The sequence below is a fragment of the Myotis brandtii genome, unplaced genomic scaffold, assembly GCF_000412655.1.
Source record: "Myotis brandtii unplaced genomic scaffold, ASM41265v1 scaffold54, whole genome shotgun sequence".
In the NCBI taxonomy this organism is placed as follows: Eukaryota; Metazoa; Chordata; class Mammalia; order Chiroptera; family Vespertilionidae; genus Myotis; species Myotis brandtii.
Genome location: NW_005369989.1, coordinates 2,357,870 through 2,367,272, shown reverse-complemented (window position 1 = coordinate 2,367,272; position 9,403 = coordinate 2,357,870). Strand labels below are relative to the sequence as shown.

The 9,403-nt window shown below is 39.4% G+C and overlaps 1 protein-coding gene across 16 annotated transcripts in view; it reads right to left on the bottom strand.

Moving 5' to 3' along the window:
- The window catches only part of RBMS3 (RNA binding motif, single stranded interacting protein 3), a 965,283-nt gene that overhangs the window by 75,895 nt on the left and 879,985 nt on the right, over positions 1–9,403 (bottom strand). The gene's annotated exons all lie outside the window — the stretch shown is intronic.

Sequence of the window (9,403 nt, the reverse complement as noted above, 5' to 3'; positions counted from 1 at the left end):
GTATTAGTGTCAACAATAAAAAATTAAAATAGTATTGGTTAAGGTCATTTGTCTTTTTTCTCATCTGTATGGTTTTTTGCCTCTCTGTCAATTTTTTAATATTTCTAATCTAGTTAGAAAATAATTGAATTGAGTTTGTGTACATCAGACTATCTTTAGCCTAGTAAAATGGAGTACAGAGAATGATAAGGGCTTACAAGTAAATCAGTGAGTGCAAATGATTTTCTAATAGCAAGGATGATTTAATAATATAAATGGCATAAAGGTGGTTTATTTAATCTGGGGAACAGCTATCCAAATGCAGTATCCAGCAATATTTCTGCGCAACATTCCTTGCTGGATATGCCGAGATATTTAATCTTTTTCATTTGTGATCTTCGAATAGGTGGTTTTAAAAAAATTTTTGATTTTCATTTTTAGCAAAGAGGGTTGTTGTGTGAAGTTTAAGAAGAGCTGCTGCTGTGGGAAGAGAAAAAATGGAGCAGAAAAGCCTCCTCCTCCTTAGAAACACTCATGAATCCTCAACTACCTTGATAAATTTCCAACCAACTTGTACAGGGCAGTCTGACTTTAAAACAAATTATGTTTGAAATCCCAAAAGCTGCAGCCGAGCTGGCAGATATGACTTCGACTTTGGAAGCATTCTGGAATGATCCCTGACAAACACTGGCCGTATGGCAGAAAGATCAATCACCATGGTAAGAAGGAATCCGCACTGCCCCTAGGACCCCATCTGAGCACTTAATCCCTTCCTTCCCCTTGTTATTCTCTAATTGCTTCTTTCAGTGTTATACCTTCCAAGAGGGCAAGGGTTATGTTCACACATCTTTTGTAATCCCAATGAACAGAATTACAGTCAGTAGATATTCAAAGCAGGTTTTGTGACTTACTTTTCTCTATCTCTGCCTCTAATTATTCAGTGAAATGAAACATGGCTGACACTTAGCAACATTTTTTATTTGGGATGTTCACACTAAGAGGGCCTGAATCATGTCTGCTTGTTCACCACTGTCAAATGAGAGTGGCTTAGTGCTATCTACAGGATGAGGCATATAGCATATGCTTCATAAATATTGGCTGGCAGAATGATGAAAGAACACAATTCCAAATCAAGAGGTAAAAATTTAACAATGCAAGTCTGAGAGTACGCGTCAAAATGGAGCATTCCGAAGCTTTTGAGAAAACTCCTTTTCACAAGGGGCAGTTTGAAAACCATGGTTCAGCACGCATATTTGTGAACTTATTAATATCTTCAATCACCATATTCTTAAAAATGAGATCTGAAATTCACCTGATGTAAAAATAATTCTATGAATACCACCACAGCATATCTGTGGACATGATTAAAATTAAAAATATGTTGCTTAATCTAGAAGGGACATTTGACAATATCAGGAGACATGTGGGGAAGAGCTGCTACTGACACATGGTGGGTAGGGGCCATTGATGGTAGAAGCCATCCTACAACACACAGGACACGACCCTACAGCAGAGAATTATCCAGCCGCAAACATCATTAACGCTGAGGTTCAGAAAACCTGGCATATGCAGACAATATTCATAAGCTCCATTTATACAAAATGAGAAAAATCTGAAGCTGCAGCAATTAGAAAATGGCACAAAGTACCTATTCAACTCTCTGCTCTCAACAACTAACAGCAAATCTTAGCGTCTGCACCGAAATTACATTAATGATATAAACAAGTTTCTAAAGGACTTGACATCTAAACCAACTGCCTAAATTCTATAACTTATCAATGAAAGGAGGCAAGACTGGTCTGTGACTTTCATTGGCTATATGATTATTTTTTTAGTTCAAATTTCTATTTCTATTTATTTTAGAGATATGGCTAACTAGAGAGTTGGTTTCTCTCTCCTAAGTGTAGATGAGTTAGACTCAATTGCTATAATATTGGGACTGCTACCTTGAATGTGTCACTGTGGGCTAAGGTTATGAAGTTTACAAGCAGATAATTTTAGAACAGTTATGTATATCATTTATCCAAAGAGAGAAAAGCTATTAGCTGTAAAAATAGTTATTTTTTCTTTTTCTCTTAAACATTCTTAATTTTGTGTTACTTTTTTATTCAGTTTTCATTGATTGGAATTGTTTTAAAAATATGTAATATTAGCCCTGGCCAGTGTGGCTCAGTTGGTTGGGCATCATGTCATGCACTGAAGGGTTGTTGGTTCTATCGCTGGTCAGGTCACATGCCTGGGTTGCAGGTTCAATCCCAGGTCGGGGGCTTGTAGGAGGCAGCCAATTAATGTTTCTCTCTCTCTCCCTCTCCCTTCATCTCTCTTAAAATCAATTACAAAATCTTTAAAAACTATGCAATATGTCAGAGGGGGGCCCCTGTGGGACGGAGCAGGGCTCCGAATCTGGAGAAGCAGGTTGGTGGCTGTTGGATCAGAAACCTGTTCTCTCCAGTTTGATGTTTCTCTCTTTGTTTCCTTTCTAATTCATTTCCGCTTTCAGGAGAGCTGGGAGCAGCAGCCTCCATCGGCCCCGTGAAGGAGTGCCAACAGGAAAGGAGTACACCCCCACTCGGGCTACTGAGAGGGCGGGCCCGTCTAGGAGGGCAGAAGTGAGAGCTGGAGGGCTCTCGGGGGGGAGGTGAGGCTCAGAGGCCAAGGTCAGATCCCCAGGGCCATTCCTACCTGCCCAGGTGTCACTTCCCAGGAGGGCCTCTCTGCTCAACCTCTCTCTCTCTCTCTCTCTCTCTCTCTCTCACACACACACACACACCTCTCACTTAAAGTTAGTGGTTCTCAACCTTCTGGCCCTTTAAATACAGTTCCTCATGTTGTGACCCAACCATAAAATTATTTTCGTTGCTACTTCATAACTGTAATGTTGCTACTGTTATGAATCGTAATGTAAATATCTGATATGCAGGATGGTCTTAGGCGACCCCTGTGAAAGGGTTGTTCGACCGCCAAAGGGGTCGCGACCCACAGGTTGAGAACCGCTGGGAAGGATCCCAGTACTTCAGTGAGCTTCTAATGGCTTCAGCAACATGTATGTTCATTAGCTTCCCATTCTAATTCTATAATTTAATCAAGTGTGGCTCTCAGCACAAACATGTGTTATGAAACTCAATGTGGTATGTTCTGAAGATATGAAGGACTCACACAGTTTGTGTGGAAAAACTAATAGTGCAACCTAAGTCCTTTGTCTTTACTTTGCAGAACTCTTATGGTATATGCCTTCCTCGCACATGCATACAGTTCCAAAATCAGTTTAAAGAGATTTAAGAAGAAAGAGAATAAAGACCATTAAGCTATAACACTTATCAAATGAATGGGTTGGTGATAATATATTTCACTATCTTCCCTACTTTTTAATATACAAAGAAAACTGATATCTACCAATAAAATACATTACATAATTAAAAATTATATGAGATATGGAGAACAGCTCCTTACCATTTTCCTACCTTAAAGATAACCCTAAAAATATGCATATCCCTTTAAAGATAAGCAGAACTAATTTTCCTTATTTTTCATTCCAAGAGGGAATATAAAAGAGGCCGTGTTAAACTACCTTCCCTACCAAAGTACAGCATAGATCACATTTTTATAGCTGAGTTAGCATCTTGACAGATATTATTTCATAGTGGAAATGTCACATATTAAGGACATTGGCACTGTTAAGCCAATGGCTGTTGTAAGTTAATGTATTGGAGGAGTTTAAGGGCACATAAGACAATTCAGTGATGGGATCAAAGTATTTTCCATGCCTCCTGTCTGTCCAGAAATCATTTAGATGGAATCAGCAGTAGGATCGCCCATGAGACCATGCCTTTCTATTTAGTTCCACATGACATCTCCAAAGAAGGCTCCTACAGGTAGATCTAGGCTGACCTCTTTAGCATAACGCACATGCTTTATAAAGAGCCCATGGTTTCCCATTTACCCCTTGGTTTAATTCTCCAAGACTATCCACATAAGGTCTCTCCTCCTACCACACTGAACTCCTCATCCTTCTCTGACTCATCTTTTTCTCTCGCCCTTGCTGTCTCTGCCCGGAGTCTTAGGCATCTACAGCAGGTTTGCATGTGTGTAGATCAAATGCTACATGCTAGGGAATGTTTCCTGTGTCGGACCCAGCTTGTTGGTCAATTGCTTCTCTCTTCTCTCACGCTATGTGTCACACACCTTGAACATGATCATGCTTTATTTCTCTCCTGGATTCTAAGTCCACTGTGCCATTCATGATGTTTACTCATTTTCCAATGGTTCTACAACCTAGCACAATGTCTATTATGAAACAGGTAGTAATGGTGCTGAATGACTAAATGAGTGATGGCACTTGCTTATCAGCCAGGGTACCCATGACTTTAAAGGGATGTAAACTCAACAGCAACTCCATGCTGACACTGGATAAGAGGGTTCAATTGAAAAAACAAAACGAAACAGAAGCAATCCCTTGATTGGACAAAAGGATGGTCTTAAAAATCCATTCATTCAATGGCTTTGCTTTCCTTTAACAGTGCCCCTGTCTGACAATTGCCAGCTTGATGTCTTTGTCATTTAGTATGAGAATTCCTGGTCTTCTAAGGGCCACATACTACCCAAGGAACTTTAAATGTTTGAGTTCACTACGTAATTTCCATTCTATGGAAGACTTACCCATACCCCATTACATGGTGCAACATTCCCTTCATGTATTACTGCTAAGACACTGTCACAACTGCAGTGTAAACTTTTTCATTAGGGCTTTCCCATGCCACAAACCATTTTAATAGCCATATATCTGCTCAGGTTCTTGTCAAACCTCGCCATGTGATAAGAGAAAAAAAAAATGCTTTATTCACTTACACAGCAATCACTTTGTATACCTCCAAGTCGATTTTCAACATACAGGAAGTTTAAAATGCACGTCCTAAGCGGTATTTGAGGCCAGTCTTTTTCCAAATGATAAGGCAAATAGGGTTCCCAGCAGATGTCTGAATATTTATGAGCAGCGTCTTTTGTCTGGTAAAAGGTTTATCTCGCTTTAACTACCACTCAGGACGGTGAGCTGTCATAAAGCCTCTCATTAAAAACTTCTCCCTACTGACAAATAGGCCCCCAAACCCGACCGCAAATCATTTCCAAGGCCTTGCAAGATTCTATTGGTGAATGGGCCTGGGAAATTACTTCTCAACCCCCAGGGGTGATCAAGAGGAAAAGCTGGCTGTTCTCCTACTTATGGCCATTGTTTATAGAGCAAATTGCCTAAATATGTCACAAGGCACCTTGATTCTGGCTATTACTAGGAAAGCAGCTATTCCTTGTCCTGCAATTTGCTGCAAAATGGACTTTACTTTGTGGTCCCTCAGAGAACATTTCTGGGCTATTCGTTTTCTCTTTTAAGACATTTTTAGAAATTTGCCTGGTTAGAGCTAGCAACTCAACTAGACCGAAGGATACAGGTGTGAAGTCAAGACCCAATTAAAAAACGAATTCACTCCCTTTAAAGTGCACTTTCTATTAGTACATTTGTCACTAACATGTCTCACACTCAGTATATATACTATTGATGAGATGTTTTGAAATGTGATGCTGACATAAAATATGTCCTGATGCAATGGCCATGTCCTAAGGTAAAAATTTACATCATATTAGCATCCAACCAAGATCTAATCTGAGGCCTGTGAGATGTCAATTCATATACATAAAGTTGTCCATTAAATGAGATGAAAGCCAATTTTATGTTTCTTTTCTTCAGTGTCCTATTTGTTGAAGAAACGTATACATAAAAACATCTTTTATTTCACTTAGATTTTATTGCCCTTTCTCCTAAACAAAATGCTATAATAATAATTGTGACTTTTGCTAAGTTTAATAGAATGGCTGTAAACTCTCTAGTACCTTGTTCCTCAACGTGTGGTCCAGGACCAGACAGCATCATCTGGGAGCCTGATACAGAATCTCAGGTCCAACCCCAGCCCCACTGCATCAGAATCTGCAGTTCAATAAGATCCCCAGGTGAGTCATATTCAAGGTGAAGTTTGAGAAGATTTGCTTAATTTTTTTTTTTAATGTCTGCCATGGCTCTGAGTACATTTTCTATTGCATTGTTTTTAAAGAGATTCTTGGTTTGTTGCTTAATCATTTTTCTTAATTTCTTTTCCAGTTCCTATTGGAGGGCCAAGCAGCTTCAAATAATCATAGTAACATTAATATGCCTCTTACAAATATAACTACAAACAACTGGATATTTAGTTCAGTCCTGAAGAGTCTCCATAGGATATCTGCCTTTATCTATAAAATGTCCTTTACACTTCATTTCCTATGAGACGTTTCATGGCAACCCTTAAACTAACTAAAACTTCCATTCTTTCCAAATATTCATCAAATGAGTTTGAAATGTCTATTATGGTCCAGATTTAGAAAAGGTTTTATAAGTAATAGGAGGTATAAAGTAGTAAGAGTCAACATCATATATATATATATGATGTTAAACATAAAATTGCAAAATATTGCTGCTTGTTATGCCCTCATGAAAGCAATCAAAAGTGAACTTAGTTTAAAAGTGAAATTTTTTAAAGTTCTTTGTTGTCTTGACCTTTTGTCTGCACTCCTGACCCAAATTTGTAACTGCTCACTGAATCTAACATCTCCGACATCTCAAAACAACTATGGCCCATTCTGAATATTTTTGTTCTCATTCTATCCTCTATTCTTTCTCCTATATTTGATTATTAGAATAATATGGAAAATTCCAGGTCATCCTGGCCTTCTCCTTCTCTCTCATCATTTATAACAAACCCATAGTCAAGTGTTCAGTGCTACATCATAAATGTATCCAAATACTGTCTGTCTTTCTTTCAAGTGAGACTGGCTAGGTTGAGCACTTTACTATCTCTCATTAAGATTAATTCAATTACTTCCTTTGTTGTATCTCTCTCAGTCATGGCTGAAGACATTTATGTTTTAACTAGAGGCCTGGTGCACAAAATTCATGCACAGGTAGGGCCCCTAGGCCTGGCCAGCGATCAGGGCCGATCTATGGGGTGACTGGTGGGACTGCTGGCAACCATTGTGGTCAGCTTGGCGCCGCCCGCTCACCCTGCCGTTGCTGGTCGCCTCTCTCTGTGGGGCAACTGGCAGGGTGATTGGGGGGCGCCCCTCTGGCACCTGCCTTAGCTGGCCTGGTGCCGCCCACTCGCCTCCCTCTGTGGGGTGACTGCCAGGGCAATCGGGGGGACCCTACTCGCACCCACTTTGGCTGGCCTGGGGCCTGTGGGCAGGTCCTGCATTGAGCGTCTGCCCCCTGGTGGTCAGTGCACGTCATAGCGACCAGTCGTTCCACTGTTTGGTCGATTTGCATATTAGGCTTTTATTATAGAGGATTCTCTCTCCACATGTTATCAGTTCCCCACAAAGTGAACTTTTCAAAATAGAATTAGAGAAACCATACATTTCCTAGACTCCCTTGCTGCTAGAGATATATGGCTTCCACTAACCAGAAGCACCTGCAAAGGACTTAGATTTGGAAGAGAGTTTAGAATAACAGGTGGGCAGGGCATGTGGCATCCACTTTATTGGCCAAGAGGTGGCAGAAGTAGCAGGATTCCATGGTTTGCAGCAATGCAACTGGGGTGACAGTGGCACCCTTTTGGCTCTTGTAACAGGAGATCTAGAAGTTCACTGTGGGCTAATATTCAGCATTTATTTGCTATCAGTGAATCTATTGTCAAGATTTTTCTTTCTATACCAATTATGAAATAAAAATATATGCTAATTTCATTGATTTTAATTTATTTTTTAAGGTAGATGGAATGAGAAACTAAACTACTATCATTCTAATTGTTCACTAAGTATTTTTATTATGTCCTACTGCTCATTGAAGGAAACAAATATGACTTTATGTCTACTAACTGGTATTCAAATTTTAAGTGTTTATTATCACGTGGCCATGTTGATATCCCCTTTTTACATTACTACTTGAAACTTCTATGAAAAATAACATGGAGCTACACATTAAACTTATTGAAAAAACAAACAAACAAACAAAAAACACACAAAAAAACCCCACCTTTTTCTGACTTTTTAACCACCGGCTGAAATTATGCTATTGCATTAAAGTTAGTCAAGAGAAAAATATTCAGAATCAGTTTTTTTCTTTTAGTTTTTCTCCCACCCGTTTCTCTTAGCACGCCTTCCCTTTTGCACAGATTATAGTGGGGAAATGAATGTTCGGCAAAATTAGGCAGTTGACTAGCATCAGAGGTTTTCAACATATACTTTTGCTTTATTTCATGCAAGAGCAAGTCTGAGGCCATCTGCCTGCCAACAACTACATCCTTCACTCCCGTTATGGAGACAGAACCCCCCACCTCACCATTAAAAGGCAATCTTCAAAGGGACATTGTTTTTGCTTATTCCCGTTGTGACAGATGTTTTATATCATCTACCTCCACATGCGAACTCATGTGTAAGGGACTACCCACTCTCTGCAGCCAGCTGTGGAAATAGCTCCGGTGTCATCTGTGGCAGCTCTCGTTCCATTCTTCTGACCTCACCAAAAACCACATCCAAGAGCAGGAAAAACAAACAGCCCTGATAACTTCCTTGAAAAACATTTCCCGGGCAGAAGATAGGCCAGCGTTAGACAAGAGCTCTTTGCAAAGTATGCAACAAAAGAGAGGCAAACTTATTTGAAACACTCAAATGTCACCAAGCTAGCCAATCGGGGTAATCCCTAGATTAAGGAATCATGAAGCAATAGCATCTGGGGGCATGATTCAGCTGAAAACATCTGGTAGGCTCCGAGCCACTTCAATTAGCTGGAGTATGCATCCATCAATCACTTCTTTTCTTTTGATTGTATAACGTTCCCACGAGGAAATGTTTACACCACCAAACTCATCCAGCTCTTTGAAATACTGTGACGAGACTATAACATCTTTCTTAAATGGATAGACAATTAACTGAAATTGTTCTGTGGTGGAATTATACCCTGATGCTAGACTATATTTTAGGAACAAAAATTAATCTGCTTTTTAAGAAGTCTTATATTGGCTTGCTTGAAATTGACAAAGGAAAACTTTTAGTAGAAAGAATGACATCACTTTCTAATATTGATGGGGCTGCTAAAATTGTTATACATGCCAACTGTCTGAAATGTTAAAGCCTTAATAACTTTTAAAAAAGATATTTTGTTGATGTTTAAAGTTTAGAATATATTTTTTAAAACTTATTTTAGTTTTCAGAATAAAAAATGCCTTTATAGCAGCGGTTCTCAACCTGTGGGTCGCGACCCCTTTGGCGGTTGAACGACCCTTTCACAGGGGTCGCCTAAGACCATCCTGCATATCAGATATTTACATTATGATTCATAACAGTAGCAACATTACAGTTATGAAGTAGCAATGAAAATAATTTTATGGTTGGGTCACAACATGAGGAA